This window comes from Mobula hypostoma, chromosome 5, assembly GCF_963921235.1.
Source record: "Mobula hypostoma chromosome 5, sMobHyp1.1, whole genome shotgun sequence".
Lineage (NCBI taxonomy): Eukaryota > Metazoa > Chordata > Chondrichthyes > Myliobatiformes > Myliobatidae > Mobula > Mobula hypostoma.
The window spans coordinates 161,787,196-161,793,195 of record NC_086101.1 but is presented as its reverse complement, the minus strand read 5'-3'; positions in this window follow the sequence as shown (position 1 = coordinate 161,793,195).

Below are 6,000 nucleotides of genomic sequence, written 5' to 3'. Positions count from 1 at the left end.
AACAGCACCTCATCCCTCTTCTGGAACTTTGCAGCATTTTGCATTTAATGTCCAATTCTTCCACTTCTGTTAACTTGATACTTCTGTCTGTCAGTCACCCACCTGTGATATTATCTCAACTTGCTTGTATGCACCCTCATTTTTTTCCTTTTCTTTCCTCTGAGAGTGGGAGACAAGTCCATCCTGACCTGCCAGACATGTCTTCCTTCTCTGTACTTCACAACTCCCACATTCTTTCGGATATATTCCTTTGTCTATGTTCTCACTCTCTAACTGTCCCCATTCACTCACTGACCACTCTACTTTACCCTGTCAGAAACATCACTCCTGTCTACGCTTGCTGCAGCTTATTGAGTTTCTTTTATCTCCTTCACACTTGACAAAGGGTCTTCAACCTAAACGGTTAACTCAGTGTTTCTTCTCACAGGTATTGTCCGATGTACTGAGCCCTTCCAAAGCTTTCTGTTTTTATTTTATACTTTCACCCAGAAATCCTGACAGCATCTCAGCTCTTCCGAATGGAAGACTTACCCTTCTCTCCACAAACCATCAAGCCCACGCCAGTAAAATGTCCTCGCAATAAAACAACTTCAAATCCACTCACTTTCTTCATTATCCTCCTCCACAAACCACCCAGTCCACCCCAGTAAGAGAATCCTCGTAAAAGAACAACTTCTTCAAATCCACTCACTTTCTTGTGTTTGCTTTTTTGGGAGCAAGTTGAAAAATTCAAATTCCTTGTGTTTGCGTTGAAAACTTCTTGTTGCTGTCCAAATCAGATCCTCTTCCTCATCTCTTTTTGAGGATAGGTTAGTTATTGTACAGTATTTGTGCTATTTTCTGTTTGATCCTGAGATGGAAAACTTTGCTCCTTCTTTTCACTCTTGGCTCATTTTCACAAGGTCTTTCTCCTTTCCTCATCTTGCCCCATCTCTATCTCTGGGGTTAGGTAACAAGCCATTCAGGCCATCCCTAGGATACGAATGTGTTCCAGTTCTACAGATCATTTTGTTGAGATCTGTTTTCACTTTGACATGAAGGAGTCTTTTTCTGTTGATCAGTGTCAAACAATCCAAGTTAAATCCACTGTGATACAATGCTGTAAAACAATAAAATATGAAAACTTCCAAGGGAGGGCAAATATTTTTTATAGGCACTGCATATACGGTGGATTCCAGTTAACTGGGACACATTGGAACTAGTACATTTTGGCCCAATTAATCATCTGCTAGTTAGCCTCCGTTTCATGGAAGTAGTTGCTCTTGTGCATCCCCTCTGCCTACCTGTCTGTCTTTTCAATACAATGTGTACCCTTGGATATTAAGCTCCCCGCTGTAATCTTCTTTCAGCCACAATTCTGTGATGCCCACAACATCATATATGCCAATTTGTAACTGTGCAACAAGTTCATCTATTTTATTCCACATACTATGCCCATTCAAACATAACCCTTTAAGTCCTGTATTCCACTTTTCGATTATGCCCACTTTTTACATTGCAACTCATCCTGTTGACTGTAATTTTGCCCTATCAGCCTCTACTTGCTAGCAGTCTCATTACACACTGCCTCACCTTCAGCATTATCACTCCAGTTCTCATCCCCTTGCCAAGTTAGTTTAAATGCTCCTGAACAGCTCTAGCAAACCTGCCCACAAGGATGTTGGTTCCCCTTGGGTTTAGGTGAAACCCATGCCTTTTGTACAGCTCATTCCCTCCCCGGAAGAGATTCCACAAATCCAGAAATCTGCAACCTTGACCCCTGCACCAGTTCCTCAGGCATGCAGTCACCTGCCAAATCATCCAATTCTTACCCTCAAAGGCACGTGGCATAGGCAGCAGTCCAGAGATAACTACCCTGGAGGTCCTGTTTTTTACCTTATTATCTACTGTAGCTCCCTAAAATCTCTCTTTGGGACCTCCTCACCTTTCCTGTCTATGTCATTGGAGCTAATATGTACCAAAACTTTTTGGTTGCTCACCCTGCCCTTTGAGAATGCCAAAAACTCAATCCAAGACAACCCTAACACTGTCACCTGTGACACCCACAGAATTTCATCTCCGTTCCTCTGACTATGGAATCTCCTATCACCATTGCAGTCCTCATCACCTCTCTGCTTTTCTGAGCCACAGCACCAGACTCTGTGCCAGAAACCTGGTCACTGCGGCCCCCCCCCCCCACCCTGGTAAGTTGTTCCTACCCCGCCCCCCCAGTAAGTATCTGAAGTGGTATACGTATTATAGACGGGAATGGCCACAGGGACCAGCTCCGGCTGCCCATTTCCCTTCCTTCTCCTGACAGTCACCCAGTTACCAGCCTCCTGCAACCTAGGGTGACTACTTCCCTGCAGCTCCCATCTATCACCTCTTGAGCTCATTTGAGCCAAGGACATCTTCAAAAGGCGATGCCTCAAAAAGGCGACCTCTCTCATTAAGGACATCCATCACCCAGGACATGCCCTCTTCTCCTTGTTCCCATTAAGGACAAAGTACAGGAGCCTGAAGACACACACTCAACCTTTTAGGAACAGCTTCTTCCCCGCGCCTTCAGATCTCTGAATGGACGATGAACCCATGTTCACTACCTCAGTTTCCTTTGTTCTTTTTTATGCTCTTTTTGCACTTATTTAATTTTAATATACACAATACATATATTTCTTATTGTAATTTTTAGTTTCTTAAAATTATACATTGTAGAACAACATATTTCATGACACATACCAGTGATGTTAAGCCTGATTTTGATTCTGATTCTGAAGAATCAGGTACATGGAAAATCCAGTGATCACAGACGTCAGTATAGGTCAGCAGTACTTGACAGAGCCGGGTAGATTAATGTTCTGGTACATACTCAGCCACTCCACCCAAAGGAGATACTTTATTTTAACTCTACATTATACAACACTGATGCTGGCAGGATTTTATTTAAAGATACAAAACACAAATACCAATGTTTTTAACAGAATTTATCAAGTTTCTAAAGTGTGTGTGAGAGAGAGAGAGAGAGAGACCCACACTACACTCACAGTTAATGTTAATCAGCAACATAGAGTTGAAATATGCTTTGAAGCTCTGATATCTGCTGTAGTTAATAAATTACCAGGTCTATCCTATTGGCTCAGCCAATGTCAAGGTAGTCACAATGTCCTGTTGGTATTTTTCCATAGACTTGCAATCAAGGCTCCCCTTCTCTGTGTCAATCTTGCAAGTTTATTTCTCATGATACTGACACATTTCTGTCTCTCACAGTACACCTACTAACCTGAATTTTGAATTGCTGTTATCAAAGCATGAGGCACAAATCTACCAATTTAGTCGCACCCAGGACAACTGATGCCCTAGATATTTTCTCTTCCCAGTCATGCAGAAAATCTGAAATGATGATGGAAGGTACAGGCCAGGCGGCAGCTGTGGAGCGAGAAACACAGTGATGAAACATATGGGAAATGATGGTTCAGGGAGGCCAGACGTGCAGCAATTCTTGGCTGCCTCAAGGCTGGTGAACAAATCACAAACAAGAGAGAATCTACAGATGCCGTAAATTCGAGCAACACACACAAAATGCTGGAGCAACTCAGCAGGCCAGGCAGCATCTATGGAAAAAAGTTCAGTCGATGTCTCGGGCTGAAACCCAGTCCTGCAGAAAGGTCTCAGCCCGAAACATCGACGGTGCTCTTTTCCATAGATGCTGCCTGGCCTGCTGAGTTCCTCCAGCATTTTGTGTGTGTTTCAAGGCTGATGATTCGAAGCTTCAGGCAATCCGACACTTCAGAGAGAGGCAGAGCCACCTGGACACCTGGTGCTCCCGGAGGCAGGTTAATTACTTCAAATCTGATTGGTTGTCTGGGAGGGAAGGTGTGGTTGCAGAAAAGGAAGGTGGAGGGGTCTGGAGGTGCATCAGTCTTTACCCTTGACTAACATGCACACAATCCTTACTCACTGATTAGCCACTGATGGGGACCGCAAGGAGGATTTGACAATGTACATAGCATGATGGGACAGAGAGTGGGGGGTCATTCAAGTTAGAGACATAGAGTAACCATGCCAACCAAGGCGCCTGCATTGGTCCATTTTACTCGAAACCTTTCTTGCTGATTTAATTATCCAAATGTAATTTCAATGTTGTTATTGTAGCCAGTTCGACTACTGTCTTGGGCAGCTTACTGCACATGCACACCACCCTCAGCATGACAAAGTTCCCCCCCAGGTCCCCTTTAAATCTTTCTCCTCTCACCTTAAAAGTGTTTTTATTCCTTTTTATCTGGGGAAATCTTTTATGGTCAACCCTGCTACAAAAGTCTAATATTACAAAGAAAAAAGTCCTAGTCCCCACATCCTCTCCCTAGGGATGGGTGTGTGTGTGGGGGGTGGGTGGTGGAGGAAATGAGAAGTGTTTTAGTATTAAGAGCAGATCATACTTAGTGAAAAAGGCATTGATCTGTCCAGCATAGACCTGGTCCCAAAGGGTGGGTTACCTGCTCAGGACCAGGGACATCTCATCTGGTGTGGAGAAGAACATGGAGTGGGAGGGGGAAGTTGGCCTGGTTTAGCATGGTGTTGAAGCACTTCTGACATAGACAGGGCCAGAAAGGAGATTGTGTTGAATAATTATGAGCAGCTTGGAGCAAAAATGGAAATCACAACCACAGGGGTGCGAATCTTGGGTTTGTTACCCGATTCCTGTGCAGATTGGACAAATGAGGTTAGAGAAGTTAATCTGTGACTGTGAGGTTCTTGTAGGAAAAACGGGTTCCAACTCATGGGAGACTGGAACCGGTACTGGCTGAGAGAGCTGCTCAAGCAGGGTGTCATGGCGGCGTGACACTATTGCAGCTCAGAGTGTCGGAGTGACGGGCTTAATAACGACGCCGGCTGAAAGGAGATAGCGCGTCCTCCTCATGAACGTGTGGGTTTCCTTCAGGTGCGCCAGCTTCCTTCTACGTTCCAAAGACGTACCGGCTAGTAGGCTAGGGTTAAATAGATGGGTTGCTGGTTTGTGCGGCTCATTGAGCTGGAAGAACTGGTCCACGCTAAATCTCTAAATAAATAAATGAACTGGGCTAGGCTTCACTTGAACTGTGCTGGGATCAATGTTCTAGCAAATTCCTTAACAAGAGAGGGGAGGTTTCGGGCGAAGGGTAGTTTGATAAATCACAAGTAATGCAGGAGCAGTGGCATTGGGTAATGAAGGGTTAAAGTAAAATTGAAGCGTGACAGAAAAGGACAGAAAATATAAGCAAAAGTGTGCAGCGGAAAGCTAATCCAGAAGAAGTAAAGTTTGTAGAACATCTGAACATATTGCACCTTGGCAGAATGCATTTGTAACAAGAGAGGTGATTAGATAGCAGGTAGAGAAATAGATGTGGTTATTTAATATCTATGACAGAGATGCTGTTGCAGGGTGACCATAATGGGAACTCAGTATTCCAGGTTATTTGATGTCACAAAAGAATCAACAAAGGAAAAGGGGGTAGTCAGCATTGTTGGTCATGTGGAGTGTCTGTCCAGTGGTGAGTGGTGCCATAGCTGTTGTGAATTGTGATGTATGTTTGGTTTGGGCAGAAAAGGGGAATAACAGAGACGAGGTGAGTGGTCTCTAGGCCTAAAAGTGTTGCTTCCCATTCGAATAAGGCATAAAAGGAAAATGTCAAAGGCATGTTAAAAGAGAACTGCAATGATCACGGGCGACTCTAATCTGTATTCTGAGTGGGCAAACCAAATGGGGAAGGTGTTGTAATTGAAATGACACAGATTCTTTGGGTCTCAAGGCAAGGATTCTGGACACACAGTTTTAACAATAAGGAGTTTATTTACAAGGGGAGAAGAGCTCGGGGACAACGCAAGCGGCTACAATATTCGCACAAACGTGCTTAGAATAGACGAGCGTGGAAAAAGTCGGGTCAGCAGTACAATACACGGGAAAATGGTGTGGGGACAGAGTACAGGTACATATACAAGCAAGGGAAGAGTAACTACGATACCTGTCACCCCTTGGCTATGGGC